At 33.3% G+C, this 23,047-nt stretch overlaps 1 protein-coding gene across 1 annotated transcript in view; it reads right to left on the bottom strand.

Moving 5' to 3' along the window:
* The window catches only part of LOC118190509 (uncharacterized), a 29,980-nt gene extending 7,147 nt beyond the window's left edge, over positions 1-22,833 (bottom strand). The window contains exon 1 of the mRNA XM_035361227.2: positions 22,751-22,833. The gene's annotated coding sequence lies outside the window, so the exon portion shown is untranslated. The remainder of the gene's footprint in view (positions 1-22,750) is intronic.
* Positions 22,834-23,047: the final 214 nt, after the last annotated feature.

The raw sequence follows: 23,047 nt of genomic DNA, 5'->3' as shown, positions 1-23,047 counted from the left end.
AATCTGGTAATCGCTTCAATCACCCCAACTAAGAATGTAGAGGACATCATTAATTGGAATCGTCGACTGGATTTTATATGCCTCCCCAGTCGCTCTTTCAGTATATAAGACATTTTCTCTGATTTCGTTGTGATATAAGTGTTTAGTCTGTCCAACTAGCAACAGGAATATCTGTCGTTGGGGGACATTTGATTTTCCCCGTTTCTTGCTCTGAAGAGCTGGATAGTCTCTACTTATGCTTTTGCTAAATGCTGTTAGTAGTTTTTTTTTTTTTTTTTCTGAACTAAATAAAATATTAAAGCTCTTAAATTAAAGAGGTTTTGTTTTCTAACCTATTTCAAAATATAACTGATAATTCAGGTGAAAGAGTACAGGAAAAATGGAAGAAAGATTTAAAAATAATGCTGTAGATTTGTTAACCTTTTCGAAGATGGGCACGTGGAATATCATTTATGCTTTCGCTGGAATTTCAAAAACGGATTTTCCCATTGGGAATCAATCGTACTACCGGTTACACTACGAATGAACGCACTAGGAAAGACAACCATTTCTTATACGATTTACATTAAAATAATTTTTTTATTTTTTAGAAAAAAGTTTTCACTGATGAATTTCCGAACGACTGTTAAACAATTTTTTGAATACTTGACGAATATTCTTTTCGAACATATTCTGTTAGTTGTTACATATATTTTAACAAAATATATATTTTAGAGCCGTTTTATTATTTGTAGCGGATTACGTCTTTTATATACCTTTACATACACTTTATCATTATTTTAACATACATAATATTTTAATAATAATCTCAAAATCTCAGATTTTGGTGTTAATTTAGATAAAACCAAGTTTAAAGCATTTGAAGAGCAGGCGCTCAGAGTAATTTTTTTTTGTCACGAAATCATGCTTCCTCATTTTTTCGTTCAAAGAATTTAGCCTCCTTCCCTTAAAATAACTTCGAGAAGGAGTTGAGTGTTATAAATTCCTAACTTCCAAGTTGATATGTATCAATTCCTAACTTCCAAGTTGATATGTATCAATTGCATATATGTGAAATGTTGTTATGCTGAGAGCATTTAGTTTCATCTTTTATTGTTGAAATTTTAATGTTTAATTTGCCTAAAAAATAATCGTATTATCAGAGCATCGAACTAACTAGAAAGCTAACTTTTAAATCAAATTTTAAAATAATAGTTTTAACGCCAACGATCATTATATGATAATCTGTTGGATAGTGATACTTCCACCTGTGCGCGCGCATAACGGATTGAACTGATTACGTAAGTTTTAACCGCGCGCTCAACGATTTATGATGTAATCAGTGTTCTATTTTTATTTTAGTTTATTTTTGAATGCCTTACGAAATGGATGCGTAGTTTTTGCTCCCTTGTACTTTTATAACTTGTGTACAGATTAAAGTTTTTAAAAAGCTGAACCTGTGCGTATTTTTTGGATATACCTAAATGAAGAACCCTGTGATTCAGGTAAGTGCTATTTTGCTTACCTACTGTTGGAATGTTTTACTCATTGATTAATATTGTCTATTGAATTGACGCAATATTAATTTCGGCATCCCGTGCCGAGACGAAAGCGAATTAATCGCAGATTGATATTAATGATTTTATGTATTTTGAATTTGAAAGGCACTAATTGAATTCTTTAAGATTTTATATGCAAACGATGCAAAAATTTCGGACATACGGCGACTTGATACACTTGGCATTTTGTACCCTGGAGAGAAGGGAAGTCGACAAGAGCTTGAGATGGCAGCTGAAGAACATTTTAACAGAAGTGTAAAATTAGATGTCGATGGAAGGTACGTTGTAAGTCTTCCGTGGATACAAGGCCATCCTCCTTTGACCACTTGCAAAAATGTTTCAGAACGAAGACTAAAGGGCTGCGTTGAATCACTGAAGAGGAATGGAAACTTAGAAGCATACGAAGAAGTGTTTAGAGAATATCTTCAAGAAGGCGTTATTGAAGAAGTTAAGAATTCTTGTAAAGAAGAAAGTGAACACTTCTTACCTCACAGAGCTGTAGTGAAAGAAAATTCCACTACAAGAGTCAGAGCGGTCTTTGATGGATCGGCTATAGAAAAGAACTCGCCTTCTATCAAAGACTGCCTGGAAAAAGGTCCCAACACCGTCGAGCTCATTCCCGCCATCATGAATCGATTTAGATTAAAGAAAATAGGCGTTGTTGCGGACATACGTAGAGCCTGAGTGAGAGTGATCGACTATATCTAAAGTTTTTATGGTGAGAGGGTGGTGATTCTGCCAAACCTCAAGTTTTCCAGCATAGACGGGTTGTGTTCGGACTTTCTTGTTCCCCGTATCTTTTGGGAGCAACCATTCGATTTCATTTACATAATGCTCCTCACCGTTTTGAAAAAACAGCCACCATGCTGTTGGAATCCTTTTACGTGGATAACTGTGTTACCAGTGTAAAAAATCCTGAAGAACTTGAGAAATTTATTGAGGAATCCAAGCTGGTTCTTAGCACTGCCAAATTCGAACTTCGAGAGTGGGAGCACAATTATAATAATCAAGACTCTGAAGATCCTTTGCCTAAAAATGAAAAGAATATTCCAGTTCTAGGGCTTCAGTGGAATTTAAAGAATGACTTTTTGACGGTAGATTTACGAGAAAATATTGAAGACGATACGGCTGTGACAAAGAGAAAAATCCTGTCAACCGTACATAAAATCTTTGATCCCCTTGGCCTCACCTGTCTTGTTACTTTGGGACCAAAAGTCCTCCTACAAGATTGCTAGAAATTGAAAGTATCATGGGATACTGAACTTCCTACCACCATTGCAAAGAAGTTTGAGAAGTGGAAACGGAAACTTTCTAAGCTAAAAGAAATAGAAATTCCTCGGTGTCTTATTCCCAATTGTGAAGTACCAAACCGTCTAACATTGCACGTATTCTGTGAGAATGGTTCTAATTTTTCAGGAGCTGAGAACTTGCTGAATAAAATTGATTGGGACGTCATTTCCCAATACAGCGAATCTCAAAAGATCATTTGGAAATGTAATCCCCCGTCTGCCCCATGGTGGGGTAGGTGGTGGGAACGTCTGATAGGTATAATCAAAGGAATTCTACGAAAGGTTCTAGGTAGAAGCTCACTTAATTTAGAAAAAATGAACACCGTTATTTGTGACATTGAAGGTATGATTAATCAGAGACCTTTAACCTATATTTCGGAAGACGTTGATGATTTAACTCCACTTACCCTTTCTATGTTTTTGCATGATCTTAAAGAAACAGGAATTCCAGATCTTGATGTTCTGGATTCGTCGTCGTTAAATAAAAGACATGCTTACCGTCAACGTATGAAACAAGATTTAAGAAAGCGGTTTCGTACTGAATATTTAGGGAATTTACGCCAATCATCGAAATCTCATAAAAATCAGAAACCCATCCAAATTGGCGATATTGTTCTGGTTTCTAGTGATAACGTCAAGAAAATTGAATGGCCTCTGGCTAGGGTGGTCGAACTCTATCCTTCTAAAGATGGAGAAGTTCGCCTAGTAAAAATAAAAATGAAAAACTAAGAATTTCTCCGCCCAGTGCTTAGGTTAATACCTCTTGAAGTGACTGATAAAAGTGATCCCGTTATACCTGTAGCAGAACAGGATTCTATTCTCAATGAACCGAAGACTGATGAAAATGGTCTTTCAGAGACCGCTTCTGACAATCCAGTACTAGTTCAAAAGGTAACTCCTTCTAAGCAACGAACTGTTAATGATTCTTTCCTAGAGACTGTTCCTGGAAAAAGATCCAGATATGGACGATTAATTCCTAGAATTAGGGTTTGAGATTCGGTCGGCGCTAAATCCTCGAACGCGCAGGGAGGTCACGTGATCGTCGCTGCATGCGTAAGCCGACGTCACAACGAAGCTCCACCCAGCATCAACAACTTCGTTCGATGTAAACAGGGTTCGCAACTTCGATTCGGAAATCTAAAATAAGTCTTTGTGAATATCTGTGAATATGTATGTTTGAACGACTTCCAGCATTATACAACTGAATGGTTTGGTTATGTTTCTCCGTATAAGAAAGCGAAAGAATAAATAGTGTTAATTTTTTAGATTGGTCTTATATAGAAAATGTAGTGCACGTAAAAAAATCTTCAACAAGATATTCTAGTATCAGATATTTTTAATCTTATTTTTATATGATACGATCGCTTTGTCAAGTTCACCGATTAAGCCAAACTTAGCAAAACTAGGCAAATTTAGTCTATAAATTTCTCTTTCAAAGAATATTCAGAATAAAACTAGGATTATGGTAACCTCACAGTAAGATTAATAATTTAATTCACAATGGAACTGTGTTTGAATAATCAGACCTTAAAAATAGATTCTAAGTTCTTGAAAATGCCAATCAATTGCATTTCCATACATGTGCTATTTTTTCTCATGTCACATCATTCATCATCATGGGTAAACTTGTGAAGAAAATTTATATAGTTGCTACTAAAACATCTGTGTGTTTTATTGGATTTACGATTGCTTGCATAATAACAGATATTTGTCATGCCACCATTCATACTTGTGGATAAATATCTGACTCTCATATAACAGTTGATAATGATATCAACGCAATTAGAAACTGAATTTCTTTGCTCCAGCCAAACTGGAATTTGTGTTTCCTCGCTTTCAAAATCAATTAAGTTTTATCCAAAATCTAGGCCCCTATTTTTTTTACCTAATCTGAAATAGTTTCCTTGCCAATTCAATATAATAAATAAAAAAAAAGTACACAGTTTCTATTCTATGACTTCGCAAATCCAACAGATGCATAAATCAGAAATTACAGAAAAATTGACGGTTTTTTTTATTGCAAGCTGAAATTAGGTGCATTTGAGTAAAAATTTTATATGATGCAATTAAAATATAAAATGAGCAAAATTTCCAGCACACATCTTGTAATACTATTTCCATCATTATCATATTTTTCAAACAAGAAGCTCACATGTGTTAAAAAAATCATGCACATTGTCATATCCTTTTTCTTGGGCTTGTAGATTCTGGATATGCATTTAATTCCTACCGTAGACGTATCGTATTGTGGGCGTTGCATAAAACAGCCATTTTAACGGCAGAAAATTTTATTAACACACAAATAAAAATAATAAGTACAAACGATTAACACACAAGTATAACTTCGTATTTTGCATCTAAGCTGACATACAGCACGTTTCCTTCGTTACTTCGCTACTACCTATTAACTACTCTAGTAAGTCTCGTGAGAGAGAGGCGTTGCAGGCCGTTCTGCTAAACTGCGTATGAGTGGTCATCACGTCATGACACCTCCCCTCGAAAAGATTTGATTGCGTCTTTCAATGACCTGTCAAATCCACATATATAAACATTTCTTGAAACAAAATAAAATAACATTCATGAAATTTTCGAACTTATTAACCAATTCTTACCATTTTAAATTAAAATTACTTCAACATAAATTCAATAATCCTATTCATTTAAAAAGATGTAACATTCAATTAACTTTCCAAACTTAAATCCTTCACATAATCATAATCATATAAGCAGTTATCATATAAACGAGGCAATACAAATCAATTATTTAAAATTAAATATAATACTTTAGCAAACCATGGCTAAATCTTTAAACCTATTACATAAAGTTAAGGGAAAGAAAATTAGCATTTTAGCTCAAAACAAATCAAACTAAACAATCAAAATGTCTTATAGTTCATAACGTCAGTCATGCTCCCAATGTGAGGCAGTCAATCGAGATAACGAATCTGTATTAATATGATCTTTTCCTTTCCGGTATGTAATCACTGCATGAAATCGCTGTAATGCTAAAGACCAGCGTTGTAAACGAGAACTTTGTGAAGAACATTCGGTGAGAAATCTGAGAGGGTTATGATCACTAACGATGACTATCTCAGAACTGAAGATATAAGCTTCAAACTTCTTCAGGGCAAAGATAACGGCAAACGCTTCCTTTTCAATAACAGCGTAATTTCTTTGTGTCTCGGTCAACTTTTTACTAGCGAAGGCTATTGGGTGTTCTACACTATTTTCATCTTGTTGAGCCAAACAAGCTCTTACAGCGTATGCCGATGCGTCTGCGTAAATGATGAAAGGCAAACTAAAATTTGGAGAGTAACATTTAGGGGCATTGCAAATGGCACGTTTTAATTGAATAAACGCTTCATCGTGTTCCTTCAGCCAAGTAATTTCGTTCGAAGCCCTTCTTTTTGTTAACGCCGTTAAAGGTTGTGCTATCGCAGAAAAATTGGGTACGTAAGACCGGTAATACGATAATAGTCCTAAAATACTTCTTACATCTTTCTTAGTACGGGGAATTTCTAAATTCTGTATGGCTTCAACGTTTTCTGGGTCAGGTTCGTGTGAACCGGAACCAACTACGTGTCCTAGAAATTTGATTTTATGCTTTGCAAAGTCACATTTATTGAAATTAACCGTGAAATTTGCCTTTTCTAGCGTACTTAAGACTTTATTAAGATGTTCCAGATGTGTATTCCAGTCATCAGAAATTATAATCACGTCATCAATATAAGAATCGGCGTAGTCTTTATATTCGGCGAGAAGTTTGTTCATAGTTCTCTGAAAAGTTGCGGCGGCATTCTTTAATCCAAAGGGTAAAACTACAAAGGCAGATTGTCCTCTGTGGGTCACAAACGACGTCAAAGGTTGGCACTCGGGCTTCAGTCGTATCTGCCAGTACCCTTTAAGAAGATCAATCAAAGTGATGTATTTGGACTTTGACACCTGGTAAATTAGGTCTACAGTGTTTTTCATGGGGAAGGCATCGGTTTCCGTCTGTGAGTTCAGGTATCGATAGTCCACACATAATCTAACAGTTCCGTCTTTTTTTGATACACAAACTACCGGATGTGCATATTTACTCTCCGACTCAACAATTAGCCCTAGCTGCAATAGCTCATCTATTTGTCGATCAACTTCATTTCTTAGAACTTCAGGTATTCGATACGGTTTCTGCTTTCTTGGCATACTTCCAGGTTTCAGTTTGATGCTGTGTTCTCTCACATTGGCGATTTTCGGAATATCAGCTCTTAGGTTCTTATACCTTTTTAAAATTTCCATAAGTTCTTTCTTCTTATGCGGTTCAAGGTGCGTAAAATCACATTCCTCATTAGAATAGTGTTCTTTTGCTCTCCGTGGAACAATTCTTGAAACGTTTTCAACTTCGCCGAAATCAATTTCTGTATCATATATCACATCGACATTATTCACGGCGGTATTGAACTTTCGTATCTTGTTTGCGAGAACGTGCTTCGATGAATTGTCAGGCATTTGTACTATGTAACTATAATCAGTATGCTTTTTGATGATCGTAGCTGGTCCCGTCCATCTGGCATAAAGTTTGTTTTGGCTATCAGGGATTAAAACTATGACCCTGTCTCCTTCCTTGAATTCTTTATGACAAGTCTTTCGGTTACGGTAGAATGCATAAGCTTGTTGCTTTCCAACATCTGTAAGTCCTGCGTATTCAGCAGCTTTTTCCAATTTCGTCTTCAAATCATTCAGATAATCGGTAACTGAACTTAACTGTCCATGAGGAACAGGAGTTTCATTAGTCCATGACGATTTCAAAATAGACAACGGGCCATTAGGACGTCTTACATAATGCATTTGGAACGGACTAACACCAGTCGTAGCATTAGGAACTTCTCGATAAGCCCAAAGTAAGTACGGTAGATGTTTCTCCCAATCTTTGGAATGTTCTCTAACGGTATGATGTATCATTCCCTTTAAAACAGCATTAAATCTTTCTACCAGGCCATTTGAACTTGGATGATAAGAAGTCGAGAACCTTGGGGACGATCCGATCCTTTTCAAAAACTCTTGGGTCAACGAAGCAGTAAAATTAGTTCCTTGATCTGAAGCAACAATTTGAGGAATTCCTGTGCGTGAAAAGATTTGCAACAATGCATCGCATGTTGCTTTGGCATTCAAATTCTTCAATGGCACCGCTTCGGGCCACCTTGTACATTGATCAACAGCACACAGAATATATTTGTAACCTCTACAGCTTGGCTCTACAGGTCCTAGGATATCCACATTAATTACCTGGAACGGTTCTTTAGGACGTGTTACTGGCGTAATCGGAACTTTATCAAAGGTACGCTTTTTCGCTTGAAGTTGACAAGAAGTACAAGCACTGCAGTATTCATTCACATCTTTCTTGATTTCAGGCCAATAGAACGAATATCTCAAACGTTCGACTGTCTTCTTGGTTCGCAGGTGACTTCCCCATAAGCTAGAATGAGCTAAGTCCAAAATTTGTTTTCTTCTTTCTTTGGGAACGACTAACTGGTAAACTCTTTCTCCTAGAACTTTATCTTTATGATACAAAAAGTTGTCAATAGCAATAAAGTTATTACTTCCATTCTTAACATTTTGCCAGCATGTTTTTAAAGATGGGTCATTCATTTGTTGCACTCGAAACAGTTCTGAATCCGAAACACATTGATCATGTCTCCGGCTACCTTTGGAATCATCCTTACCTGTATCTTCATATACAAGAGCACAGCATTCTATTATCTTCTTAACAGTTTCATTAATTAGGTTTTCACTATCATGGTTAAGTATTTCGTCAAAATTTTCAGTTTCATGAAAATGTATTTCACAAAAGCTATCAGTGATAATGTTTACATTTCTACATTCGAAATTAAACTTTCTTTTATCATCTCCCCTTAACTCATTAAAAGCACTTAACGACAAGAGTAAATCGTTACATAACTAATCCACCATTGCACATGTTATAAAAATAGGTGACATAAATTTATCATTTTCAGAATATATTGCTAAAGGTAGGTTAATGAGAGGAGCTTTTAAAGCTTGCCCGAAAGCTGACGTGAGGATAACACTTCCATGTGGCGAACGGTATTTTTCTGGTACAATGTCGGCCTTGACAACGGTTAATTGCGTGCCTGTATCTGCTACTGCATTAATTAATTTACCATCACATATAAGTTTAACGGTTGGCAAGTCATCTATTAATTCTTTAACCTCTTGATTCGCAGTAAAATATTTAGAAGAAATCTTTGCAGTTACGGCGTTAGAATTATTCTTAATTTCTTCTTTAGCAACCCTTTCCTTATCTTCATGCAACAATATATTATGATACTTAGAATTACATTTTGAACATTTTAATTGAGAAGGGCAATTTTTTATTCTACAGTTCCTTTCGAAACAAAGAAAGCACCGATTAGAAGCCCTTAAACTCTTTTTCCTTTCTTCCGGAGACATAACGCATTTTTACGAAGCATGATTTTTGCTTTCGCAAAATAAGCAAGGGAAAGTTCGAACAACTGCTATTTTGCTTACATTAGGGGAATAGCTGGCGCCAAATTTGTTGGCGTTGAATGAATTCCGAGTGTGGAAGTTGTTTCGCTTTTCATTTGGTTGTGAATGCCTTCCAAGAGAATTAGTGTGACTTTTAGAATAAAATAAATTTAATGAAGTTCGTTCGCGACTTTCAATTTCCCGTTTTAGAAATTTCATGAGGTTGTCGACATTAAGAGTTTCCTCATCTGCGTTTTGACGAGCAAAATCAAGCGTTATATCCTGAGGTATGCATTTCATTAACAAAGGGTATAGTAACTTTCCATACGATTCGGTCTTGACCCCTATCGAATTTAGTGACCTTACTTGTACGTTGCAGGTATCATATAATTCCCTCAAAGAATTAATGTCATTAGAACTTCGGACAGGCCGTAAATTTAAAAGTTTATGCATGTAAGAATTAATAAGGAGATCATTTCGACCATACCTCTCTTTGAGAATTTTAAAAGCTTCGTCGTAGTTTTCTGGAGATAAAGAAAAGCCTTCTATTGTTTTTAAAGCTGCACCGCCTAACAGGCTAAGCAAGTAATTAAACTTATCTACTTAAGATAGTTTTTCGTTTTGATTTATTGTCGTGTCAAAAGAATTGTAAAATGTCTGCCACATTTCAGCATTCCCATAAAATTTATCAATCATAATCTTTGGCAATTTAACATTATAATCAGAACTTTTATCGACACCAGAAATAGATAAATTGTTACTATCATTAGAAGAACCATTAGAAACTAGCGAATTATTGCTATTTCTTTTTTCTTTCAATAATTTTGTGCCTCTAAAGCTCCATTTCGCAATCCTTTCTTCGTACTCCAAGGCACTTTTGACTTCGGTTTCAATGTCATTAACATCAGTCAAAGTTTTAATTTTTTAGTCTAACGCTCTCAAAGAAATATCTTTTACTTTTAAAATTTCCAGTGATTCTTCAAGGTCTTCGAGGTTACCGGCTGTAATTAATGATTCAATAGCATTTGTTACTTTAGTAATGGCTGAACGTATAACTTTCCGTTCTTTCTTAGATTTCTTTAGCTCTTCAGCCATTTTTGTAACCTTGAATTCCACTTTACCACAAAATAAATTGAACAAATTTCTTACCTTTCTGAAGACTCACTTACGCACTTATCCGTGAACTATGCAGAATGACATATCCTCCTGTTCTGACACCACTGTCATATCCTTTTAATTGGGCGTGTAGATTCTGGATATGCTTTTAATTCCTACCGTAGACGTATCGTATTGTGGGCGTTGCATAAAACAGCCATTTTAACTGCACAAAATTTTATTAACACACAAATAAAAATAATAAGTACAAACGATTAACACGCAAGTATAACTTCGTATTTTGCATCTAAGCTGACATACAGCACGTTTCCTTTGTTACTTCGCTACTACCTATTAACTACTCTAGTAAGTCTCGTGAGAGAGAGGCGTTGCAGGCCGTTCTGCTAAACTGCGCATGCGGGGTCACACGTCATAACACACATTGTTCCTATTAAAATTTTGGCTAAAGTGCAGAATCGCGCACTTATTTGTTTGGTGCTTTTACAAGAGTAAAAAGAATTGGATTTTTGTCAATTTTCTTTGACTTTTTAAGTGAAAATAGGTCGATGTGTACATGGATAAAGTCAAGAGTGTGCGTAATGCCATTTTTGTGCAATTCTGGGATTTTTTTTTTTAAGTGAAAATAGGTTGACGTGTACATGGATACCGAGTATGTGCAATTCTTAAAAACGCGCCAAGCAGTGGGCGATTCTGCACTTTCCCCAAAATTTTATGCTCATTTTTTTTCTCTAATAAGTATGTTTTTAAAATGCTTGTGTACTTTTATCATGCATCTTAATAATACGAGTGAAACTGAAAAAAATTCATAAATATCAGATTTCATATGGGGCGCTCAACACACTTTTGTTCTGCAGTGTTGCCTCTGCTATAATTTTATGGAACACTGCATTTCTGAATATTAAAAAAAAATCGATATCTATAGTATAGGCTGCATCTTTATGAAAGGCAAATTAAATGCAGATTCTGCCAAGTTGGGAAATAATAGGTGGCAGTGCCAGAAATAAATTTTTTTTCTACATGTATCAACCATTTAACTTACTTTCTGTTTTTTCAGCATTCATCTTTACAACCTATATTTCTGTCATTGAACTTGATTTAGTATTAAACTATTATTTTAATTCTCAGGTATGCATACATAGAATTAGTTTCATTAGTTAAAAAAATTTTATTTGTAAGTAAGATGCTTACAATGCTATATTGCTAAAGATATATAAGCATGCAGGAAAAGAATTGTTTTAAAGGACATAAATTATATCTTAATAGACAAATCAACATAATCAACATAATCAACATAATCAACAAACCAATCACTAATATAATTTGCTATTTCAAAATTTTCAGTAACAATACATTTTCTTTTCTTTCTTTTTAATTTTTCAAAGCTACAAAACAGAAAATAAATCCATGACTGTTCCAAAATTTAAATACTCAAAGAAAGTGTTGAGAACAAAATATGATTTTAATAATGAATATTTATAAGGAATAATGTTTAACATTTATAAGAACTGTGCAAATAAATTATCACTAACAGCAACACATGCATCGCAACCACAAATGAGGTAACCTACATCTACTTTGAAAGATGGCTGGCATGCACTTCTACAGCAATGGTGCTAATTTGGTGCCAAGGTCGGAGTAGGGTTTCAAAAATTTATAGTTAACTATCACAAAATTCTGCAAAAGCGTGCCTTGTGGTATATAAAAAAGTTTCTTCAAATTTTGTACATGCCAAACAGATCTCCTTTTGTGATATAGTTTTGGCTAGCCTATATCAAATTATATAACAAAACAGTTTGCATTATACAAGGCAATCAGTCTCTTCAAAATTTGTTGCACTATGCATGAACTATCTTCTCTATAAATACTTCTGTTTGATATTTCATAACGTAGAGTAAACTTGGAAAGATTTGTTATGTACTGCTAAGCAACTTTTGCTCTATTTAATATTACTATTACATTAGTGTTTATAGAATATAAACTCTGAAGGGAAATATACCTCGTGTTTTAAAGAAATTATTCTGTACTTTGCTATTAATGCAATTGGTACGGTCTATAAACAAGCTATTATTTTTTCTAAAATTACAATTTTAAGTTTTTAAATTATTGAATATAGTTCTGTTTGGATCATAATTATACTTACAAATTAACATTGCATTATTTAGATTATAACATAGGACTAAACAGCTATTTGCCTAAGAGGAAAAATGCCTTTGTGGAATACTTATTGTAAGAAAAGTTCCTCACTTCCATGTTACACATGGAAAAAAAACCCCACAAAAACTCTCATACAGTCAATCCATTTGCTGGGATTTGAAATTGAGTTGAACTAACAACACTCCACAGTTTTACCAATTGCCTAGTGTGAGCCATTTCATCGCAGGAAAATATTGTTAATACATATTAAATATGGGTCTCGCCAGCCGTTGGGAAGTTATGACCACTCAACACTGGTAGTTCAACCCAACCTGGTTTGAACACATTCAAATGAGCTAGCTGCATTGGTGTTTTTCTCCATGTGTAACATGAATATGAGCTAGTTTCCCTTAGGCAGTTCACTACAAAGGTATCCCTGCCTTTAGGCATGTAACCCTTGTGTACTTGTACCATATTAAAAATAACCTAACTTTAAATTTGAATGCAGTGTTCACAGTTATGGTAAATCACACATTTTAAGGTATTTTTTAAAAATTTCTTGAACTATAGAAAAAATTACTCATTATCTGTAATATGTGTTATTAAACGTTTTGCATTCCTAGATATCCGTACCCTGTAAGGTCATTAGGCCTTTAACTGTAATAACTCATTTGCGTCATTGGAAAGAAACATTATATCTATTGCAACGATTCATCCACTGCCACTTGTTTTTCTGTATTCTCCTTTTTCTATATAACACACATATACGTCTAAGTTTTTGTGCTTTTGTTCTCACGATATGCATAGTAATCTGTTTTCAGGAAAGGAAACATCTGAGAATGTTATAAACTTGGTATTAAAATTCTAGAATCAGAAAGAAGAAAGAGGCGCATGATGTCTTTAAAGCAAGCCACATTACAGTCTACGCATGCAGAAGGCTAAATATGAGATTTTGCCGAAAACAATCAAAACTGCACTATGCTGTCCACCACTAGGCTAAAACATTAAAATTCCCATTGGAAGGATCATAATCTACGATCATGCTACTTAAAAACCATCTGGGAAAATGCTATACATATGCCTGGGTTGAACAATAAATACTTTTTGGTAACATCATGGGTTCCCACGTAAATGCTTTTTGGCGGCATGGTGCGTTGCTTCATCAATATATTGTCATGGCTTATCGGTGGAAGTGTAAAAAAAAAAAAAAAAAAAAAAAAAAAAAAAATAACTGGCAAAATATTAGGTACTGTTCTATTATCGGGACCGGATTAACAAATGTATGTGTATACGCATACATTCGTACTTAAATATATGAACACATACATACATATATACATGTATAACGTTTCTACATTTCTGAATTAGGTCCTTATAAAGGAACAGTGCCAAATATTATACAGAAATAGGTAAATTATGTGTTTAATAGAAAATGCAGTGGCTATTAAAATAACGCCCTCACCAACCAGTTAAAAATTCTTTATCTACTTCAACACAGCCTCTTTCTGCTCAGATATTTAGAGATATAGAAATTTCCTGTGAGGAGACTACATAATGTAGAGTTTTATGAAATTAACTAAAACATACGTAATACAGAGTAATGACACATTTCTATATTTTAAAAAGAAATTCAAAGGCATTCGTAATAGGACGATACCAAAATCAAAACATACTGATATGGCAACGAAATGAACTGAAATATAAACAGAACGTTAGTTTTAAAAATGTTACGATACTTCTTTAGTATTGCAGCTTCCATTTTTTTAAACATCAAGCTGGCATCAGAATTATTGCCAAGTTCATCTCTCATGTACACTTTGTTGCTGTCCTGCTTCCTCAATTGCTTTTAATATGGCATAAGAAGCATTCCAAGGTCTCAAAGTTTTTTGCTATATTAACTCCGCAAAGTAAGATTCATGCTGATAGTGAAACGTGCCTCTTCGATTTTTATTCCATCACTTAACTGAGCTCCACAGTCTTTCTATGTTTTATATATGAGCAGCTGTTGTTAGATCAAGAAAATTAAATTTATTGTTCACAGAAAAATGTCTGTAAGCTGGTATTTACCAGTTCCTGTCTTTTATATTCTCACCAGAAGTTTGAATAACTTGTCACTCCCTCTTGTAGACGGTCGACAACTTTTGTCATGAGTGTGGATGGCTCTCTATTTAGAAACTGAGCGAGAAAGAATTTTTCAGTTTTTTGGCATAACTTGTCATATATACAGCATTGTGGAAGAATCATGCCTGTTTTGGTTTTTTGCTGTGTGAACAGATTTTCCGCTATGTTCAAAAATTTTTCAGGGCCACCTATTCACATATTTGGTTGGCGGATCATATGCAGAGAATACATCTCTCTCGTAAAAATGTTTCAGTGAATAGTCACATTTTTGTAGTGTTTATTTCATTTTATGCTGTTACAAACAGTATTCTGAAATCACTAAACCAGCTGTTAAAACATATACTTTTCTTTCATTTGCAAATTTTCAAGCTGCACCTCTAAATGCTTTCACTGATGTGAAATTTTATTGAATGTCCATTTTTGCATATTCGAATGTGATGTAAAATATGTGCATTTCTTGAAAGAAAGATATAGCAAGCATCTTCCTTACTTATCAGTAAATTAAGAATTTTAAGGTTATAATATAAATAAAAATTCATTAACATGTAGAATACTGAGAGCTCTTTTTGTAATGAGAGAATTCTGATTGATTATGAATTATTAACATTTGCATGGTAAGAAATGTGATCACATGGTCTCCTCAAAGCTCTTCTCATAAGCAAACTGTACATCATCATTGTTGGGGCTGCCGGATGTTTCAGAATAGTTTACTTTGGCGATTTATAAAAAATCTTGACACCTTTAAAAAACAAGATCCGTAATAATAAGGAAGAAACAATATCACATCCTTTACCAAAGCTTGGTTTAACTTATTTGATTGTAGCACATAAGGGCTATCAACCTAACGATGGATGCCTTTGTGAAGGACTTTCTACGGGAAACTGGCTCGTATCTACACTAGAAAAGCCTGGAATCCGTCTTTGAATTATATTTTAAGCCTTAAATTGATATTAGCTTTCTATGAAAATACCTTGGCAGCTTCACAAGAGCTCATTCATATTAAAATTTAAGTGTATTTCGCAGAATAAAAATTTGTTATTTGAATTTAGTGTGGGTGCAATATATTTTTCAAAACTATTCAGAACAAACTTATAAACTTGAAATCTCATATATTTCTCAGTGATTTAAAATAAACACAAGAGTATATTGGAAAGCTATACATGCAAAAATGTTAATATTTGGTATGTATTTAGTTAGCATCTGTAGTATTTTCAGAAAAAATTTTTTCTACTGAAATTCATATTGCACAAGCATGTTTCAATTTATGCGCAGAAATTTACTGAGCGTAAGGGGCGTATCTTTGATGTGACATCATCTAACACGTAACATGGACCTTATAAGAAATAGACTAACCCAAATGGGTTTTCTCCCTCGTCTGAGGCGTTGCCTTCTGTCACCTTGATCACATCCGGAGGAGTAATGACCAAGGAGGTTAGAATAGACCTAATCTAACCTCCTTGAGGACGACTTACAGAAATTTAACATTGGTTGCCTATTGCAGCGTGTATAATTGTGAAGAAAAAGTTGGTTGTAGCGCCTCATTACACGAATTAGAATTTCTTACATATTTTTATTTTTGAAATTGAGATTGATTTTTAAAAATTTAGCATATTTATCAAGCATAATTAACATTCCAAATAATTATAAAGCTATTGCATGCTTTCAGGGCTGGATATTTTTTAGCTTTTCCTATGCTGTAAGGAAATTTGTAACTACTACTTTTAGAAAATAATATTTTAAATCTGAACTAAAAGAAAATTTCAAACAAGCAATTTTCTCTTGCAATTTCTATGCTTTTTATTGGTGTAAATAAGTAAAAAACACTAAAATATTTAAAAACTAATTTTTGAAAGTTTTGTTTAAAATTCTAAATTGTGCTGCTTTTTTTAAAATTATAGATGAGTACAATAGCACACTTTCTATAAAGGAATATTATTTCAATTATATTTCATAATACATCATAGTGATAAACACTTTTGACTCCTTAAAAATTTTTATACATTTAATTCTAATATTAAAATTGTATTTAGCCGTAATAATTAATTTTGCTTGTATTTTATAGTGATTAATTTTTTTAATTTATTTTTAGTTCTGCATAAGATTCTTTTTTATTTACTGTTAATTTAATTTATTAGCCCAAAGCGGCGGTAGCCTAGAAAGGCTGTTAGTTTCGAAGCGGCATTTTGCGCTGTACTATAAGTGTCCGTGTTTCCTTGCAAATTGTTGTTACCAAATATTATCGCCCTGTATTATATGTAAAGAAATTAAATAATGAAGAATCTGCATGAATACATGTATGTTTCTCGCACTGTGACAAAAACGACAGTATTAAAACCAAAAATTTTGAATAATGCAATCCTCCACCCGACCATGGGCATCTGGACAGCCGAATTTCGAATTTGTTTTAATCTATTTCATATTTTGTAAAACTTTAACGAAATTTTTATTAACAAACTCAACGAGTTCAGAGCGAGCACTGTACGGAAAATAACAGCTTTATCTCCGGTGCGGAAATCCTAAAGATATGCTGTTTTCAAATGTATGTGGTTTACGGGCGAAGAACATGATATTCAATAAATATACGTAACACACAAAACTTTAAAGAAAGGTTCCTTTTGAGCGTAATATAAAATCTGAGTGCTTCTAGATTTTATTTTATCTTTTTTTTTTCCTTCATTACGCTCAGAAAATTTTATGCTCCGAATTTTATGAATTATTAAAATAACTAATCCACTTTAATGTTAATAATTTAATGATCATATAATCAAATAAATATGGTTATTTTGTAATGTTATTATAGTTTGGAAAATCACTGCCTGAAAATGTTCATTAAATTAAAATTTTTTTTTATCAGATCTTGTTTAATTTTACCTTATTTATTTCAAAGCATCACGTACTGTCAATCTTATTTAATTTTACTTTATTTTTACGCAAAATTAAGTTCATAAATTTTGTACTTAGAGTTTTTACCATTTTACCAAAGTAAAGATGTTTGTACAAGAATTACGCGTGAAAAAAATGCGCGAAATGCAGTAAAAAGTGCTTTAATGAGATATATTAAATCCTATTTGGAAAAAACTGTGGCTTTCATAATCTCATCACTCTACAACGTACCACATTTAATAATTAAAAAGAGTTATGTGATAGAAACGCCATAGGTTTCAGTGTTAAAGTAAACCAGATCGTCCCTACTCTTTCTTGCCGACATGTCGGTGACGCGCGCCCCGCCCACTGGGTTGGTCTATCTCTTATAAGGTCTATGACACGTAGTTCGGATGTCACGTGACCTCCCTGCGCGTTTGGAGATTTAGCGCTGACCTTGAGATTCCGTGGTTCGAATCTCAAAGGTGAGAGGATGTTGGATAGTGATACTTCCGCCTGTGCGCGCGCATAACGGATTGAACTGATTACTAAGCTTTAACCGCGCGCTCAACTATTTATGACGTAATCAGTGTTCTATTTGGATGCATAGTTTTTGCTCTCTTGTACTTTTATAACTTGTGAACAGATTAAAGTTTTTAAAAAGCTGAACCTGTGCGTATTTTTTAAATATACCTGAATGAAGAAACCGGTAATTCAGGTAAGTGCTATTTTGCTTACCTACTGTTGGAATTGTTTACGCATTGATTAATATTGTCTATTGAATCGACGCAATATAATCTGCTAGCGTTAAAATTATTGTTATAAAATTTGATATTTTTTATTGCAGAACCCTCAAGCTGAATCTAAATTTGCATGTTCTGTAAATGATGTTCTCTGTTATTCTTTCAATAAATTTTTAGATCAATAACTTGTTAAACTGCTAGAAAACTGGCATTTTTTTAGTGGCTTTATTAAGACTTTTACTATCTTCATTCATTCTAAGGGCTTTACTAAGACATTTTAAGGAATAAAATATTTACAACACTTTGATATTTAGCAGGATCTCAAGGTTCCGTTCCGCTTATAAGTAAGTTAATATATATATTTTTTTCCTTGATAGTTTATTGTTGCTCAGACACTGTTTCCGGGTTTTTCATTTTAGGATAGCAAACTATGGGTGGCACTGTGTCATATTTTCATAGCTAGATTGTGAGAGTTTCACTTTAAAACTTGATAAGTGCTTTTCATAAAACTTGTATTTATCATTGCTGAAATGACATCCGTATGAACGTTTGTTGTTTTTGAAAAACAATTAGCAACTTTACACTCTATAAGGTATTTTCTATAAGGTCTCACTCCTTCCTAGCGTGCTTTCGTGGTGTAGTGGTTCTGCACGCTGAGCCGGTATTCCAGAGGTCCGTGGTTCGATTCCCAGCGAAGGCGATTACTAATTTTTCATCCCTCCGGCTTTAAAAAGAAAAGAAACCTAATGTCTCTACACCTCTAACATAAAAAATGTGACACACACACACACACACACAAAAAAAAAAAAAAAAAAAAAAAAAAAAAAAAAAGGCTGTCCCAATAAATCATTGTATTCACAGAATCAGTTCTTCGTGACATTATCACCTTGCAGGTAGTCCCCATCAGCATTCACACACTTCTGCATTCGGTGCTGCCATTGCTGGTAACAGTTCTGGAACGAGGTTTTTGTAAAGCCCTTCAGGAGATTCTCCGCTTTTGCCTGTACCTCTTCAACTGAGGTAAAATGGCTTTACTTTAAGCAAGATTTAACTTTAGAAAATCAAAAAAAGTCCCATGGAGCCAAATCAGGTGAGTAAGGAGAATACCCCATCACAGTAATGTTTTTGGTAGTCAGAAACTGCTTGACAGATAGGGGCCGTGTGAGCAGGTGCATTGTCCTGTTGCAACAGCTATCCATCACTCCACAACTATAGCCTTTATTCCCTGAATTTTTCAAGAAGTATTTGTAGTACTTTTCAGTGTTGATTAACAGTCTGACCACTGGAAACCCACTCAATCATTACAATTCCATTAGTGTCGAAGGAGATAACTAACATTGCCTTGAATTTTGATTTTGACATGCGTGCTTTGTTAATTTCCCCTGAAAACCGCTTATGCGATTTGAAGACAGATGCACGAAACAATCATCTCCATAATCCTCAGTTAACATTTGAAAAGTTTCCGTGGCTGATTTCTTAAGTTTCACAAGAAACTTGATGTTGATTTACTGTCCAGTTTTTACATTAAATATTTTTCCGGCAGAATGCAGTTGCACATGTTCACTCAATGACGCAGTACTTCCAATTGCTGTGATCAGTGAAGTCGAAACTAGCCGCACAGATAGAGGAAGTATTTGGGATGACGTCACCAAAACAGTTGTTGCTAACTCCACTCTTTTTTTCAAACTAACACCCTTATTCTTGTTTTTTGTTTGTTTGTTTTGTTTTGTTTGAGACTTCGTAAACTTGCGTAAAGCGCACAGAAGGAAGGCAACTAAATTTTAAGAATTGGATTTAAAACAAATTCTACAGGATGGATATTTATATATAAGCATTTTTTTAATTAGCTATAAACGTTATAATACATTAAAAGCTTTAATATCATAGTGACATCTTCTAGTAATCTGTAGATTCGCTAAGGTAAAAATTCTCTTCTCTTTGCGAAATAAAATAAAATATAAATTATAACTTTAAACTATGCTATTATTTATAACACATAAATAACTATTTAAACTATTTATTTATTTTTAAAAGGTTTAGAAACCAGAAAAGGGAAATGAAAGCAATAAATCTGGAAAAATAATTCAAATTTGGAAAAAGCGAAAGAAGTTTGATTAAATCATCCTAAAATCATATTTAATTTCAAATCTTTAAATAAGTAGATAAATACAATTTATGCAGTCTGCTATTTTAATTATTTACTAAAATATTTAATATTTTACTGATGAATAAACATGAGATTTAAACCCAAGATGGTAAATAACATTTTAAGAACTTTAAAATAACATTCTGTACTTCAAATTCATATAAAGGTAAAAACGTTAAATATACATTTGATGTTTGCTACCGACTGTAAATTAAAACGTCACTAAAACAGTCGATTTAGAAACTGGAAAAATTTAGCAAGTATCATCCTTTATTTATACGTACATGCTTGTTAAAGGATCATTCCGTGGGAGAATAAAATGTGCTGCCATCAGAATCTCTGTTTAATGGAATAAAAATAAAAATATATTTTTTAAGCATTCTATTGTAAATAATTCTTACGTTTTTAATAATCGTTGTGTGTTGGTTATATGTTGATCAATTTCTCTAATCTTTTAAAAAATGCTTTATAACCGCTTGAAATTTTTAATGATATAGAAAATTTAAAATTAATAAAATTGCAAATTTTTAGAATAATTTTTAGAGGCCGTAGGAAATTGTTGAGAAGTATGAAACAGTAAAAGATAAATAATTTGCTGTTTACTGATAATCGCAATGCTTCCCAGGTACAGTGTAACGTCTATTAAATCACATGATACATACACACGGATATTTGAAAATAACCTGAATGACAAAACTGTAGGTAAGCATTTCATAATTATGGATCGATTCTCTAAGCCTTGTTAACTTAGAGAATTTCAAGTGTCTCTTTTCAATGTGGCATTAATCAGAGCAGAATGACTCGTCTTGGGTGTTTTTGTGTCTGAAAACCCTACATCAAATTTCTGAAGAAACACTCTAGGTGACACTTCTTGGGGAAGAGCAACACGATACACTGACGCTACTCATCAAATCTTTCTGGGTGTGGTTTTATTCTACATATTTCCACGAAGAAAGAAAGTTCCGAAGAAGCATTTCAAAGGATAAAAAGGCAATCCATTGCTGTTGATGAGATGAAAAAAAAAATAATTTGCTTTGCCATGAGTTCCATTATAATGCCCCAAGCAGTGAGCAGAATGTATGTAGAAAACGCTTTGAAGAAGAGTAAAATATATAAAAGTAATAATAGAATTGCTTTTTAAATAATTCCGCTGAGTTTTAAGTCGCTTCTCTTACATCAGTAAAGTAAAGTATTCGAAGCTAATTAATGCGGGTGCAAGAAGATACTTAATTTTATGAATGCATATCAAAGCTACACTGAAACACATGCCAATATATTTTAATACCTCTAAAGAGTGTTGTTTCATTTAACGAATATCTGATATAGATGAAGATTAAATTGATACCAACTAGTAAGACGTTAAAACTTTCATTTATTTCTCATTTTTTTAAAAAAAGTGAATTACTTCTCAGTGTAACAAAGCGAATCATTCAAAAAGTATTTTTACCTACATTTTTTATAGCATCATGAAACAAGTATTATTTGAAATGATCAGTATAGCGTAGTAGAAATAAACACAATTTTAACATCACTTAACACTCGTACGTCAATTAGAATAAAATTAATCATAGTAATATAAATTATATAATATTATATTATATTAATGTTATAGTATTATAATATGTATTTAATACTATATTTCCTATATTTCTGAGGGGATTAATATCTACAAAAATAAAATAATTTTTAGTCATTGTTAAACTTTAAAATAGATACATTGTTATTAGATTTAGATATCACGTACACTATGCATATAAAGTAGAGAGTTTATGAAAGGAAATGTGATTGTATTTAAAGGAAACAGGCCTAAGCTCCGAAAATATTAGAAAAATATAAACAACGACATCTTTCAAAGGAATAAAATTGCATAATTTCTTAAACGCTTATTTTAATATTGTAGAATTTAAGAAGGAAATGTAAGTAAACCACATCATGCTTAACAGAAATAGAGAATATGAGTATAAATTATAATCATACTGACGGTAAAAGAAAAGAATTTTCATCAGTAAAAGTATATATCTTTATATATACTTTTAAGTTAATAAGAATGCTACTAATGAAATGCTAATGAATAAGGCAATAAGAATGCTGAAAATATTTTGAAGCAAGTTCATTGTCATTTTGAAAATGTCTCTGTGCATCTTAGAAATGAACGTACTTAAATTTAAGTACACAAACAACGCATAATGTATTGGAAAATGAAATTTCATTCCGGTTGCCACGAATTAACAGAACGATGCAAGAAGTTTATCGATAAAATATACCTGAGTTTCTAAGTACCACTAATTACATAATTTACAAAAGTCTGAAAGGGCTTACTTGTAGATGATGAGTTCCAGCGAGCCAAAGTGAAGTGGTCACTTCTTAGTAGTGACAGTGCTCTTCGGCTGCCTTTTATATTATGCTAGTTGCTACCATTTTTTTTTAATACAAACCTCAAATTTCCTGAAAAGAAACCTCATAGTATTCGAACTTAAGTAAATTCTCCCACTGCATATTTTTATTGCGAGGCTTAAAGCTCCATTTATATTGCTGAATAGCATGAATGAAGAAGCTTAGTAAAAGGAAATTAAAAAAACACGATTTCAGTGATCGTTTTTTTCTCGAGTCAGGAAG

Source organism: Stegodyphus dumicola, chromosome 1, assembly GCF_044657685.1.
Source record: "Stegodyphus dumicola isolate Sdum_Otavi_A_Nest chromosome 1, ASM4465768v1".
Taxonomy (NCBI): domain Eukaryota; kingdom Metazoa; phylum Arthropoda; class Arachnida; order Araneae; family Eresidae; genus Stegodyphus; species Stegodyphus dumicola.
This window is presented reverse-complemented; position numbering and strand designations above follow the sequence as displayed.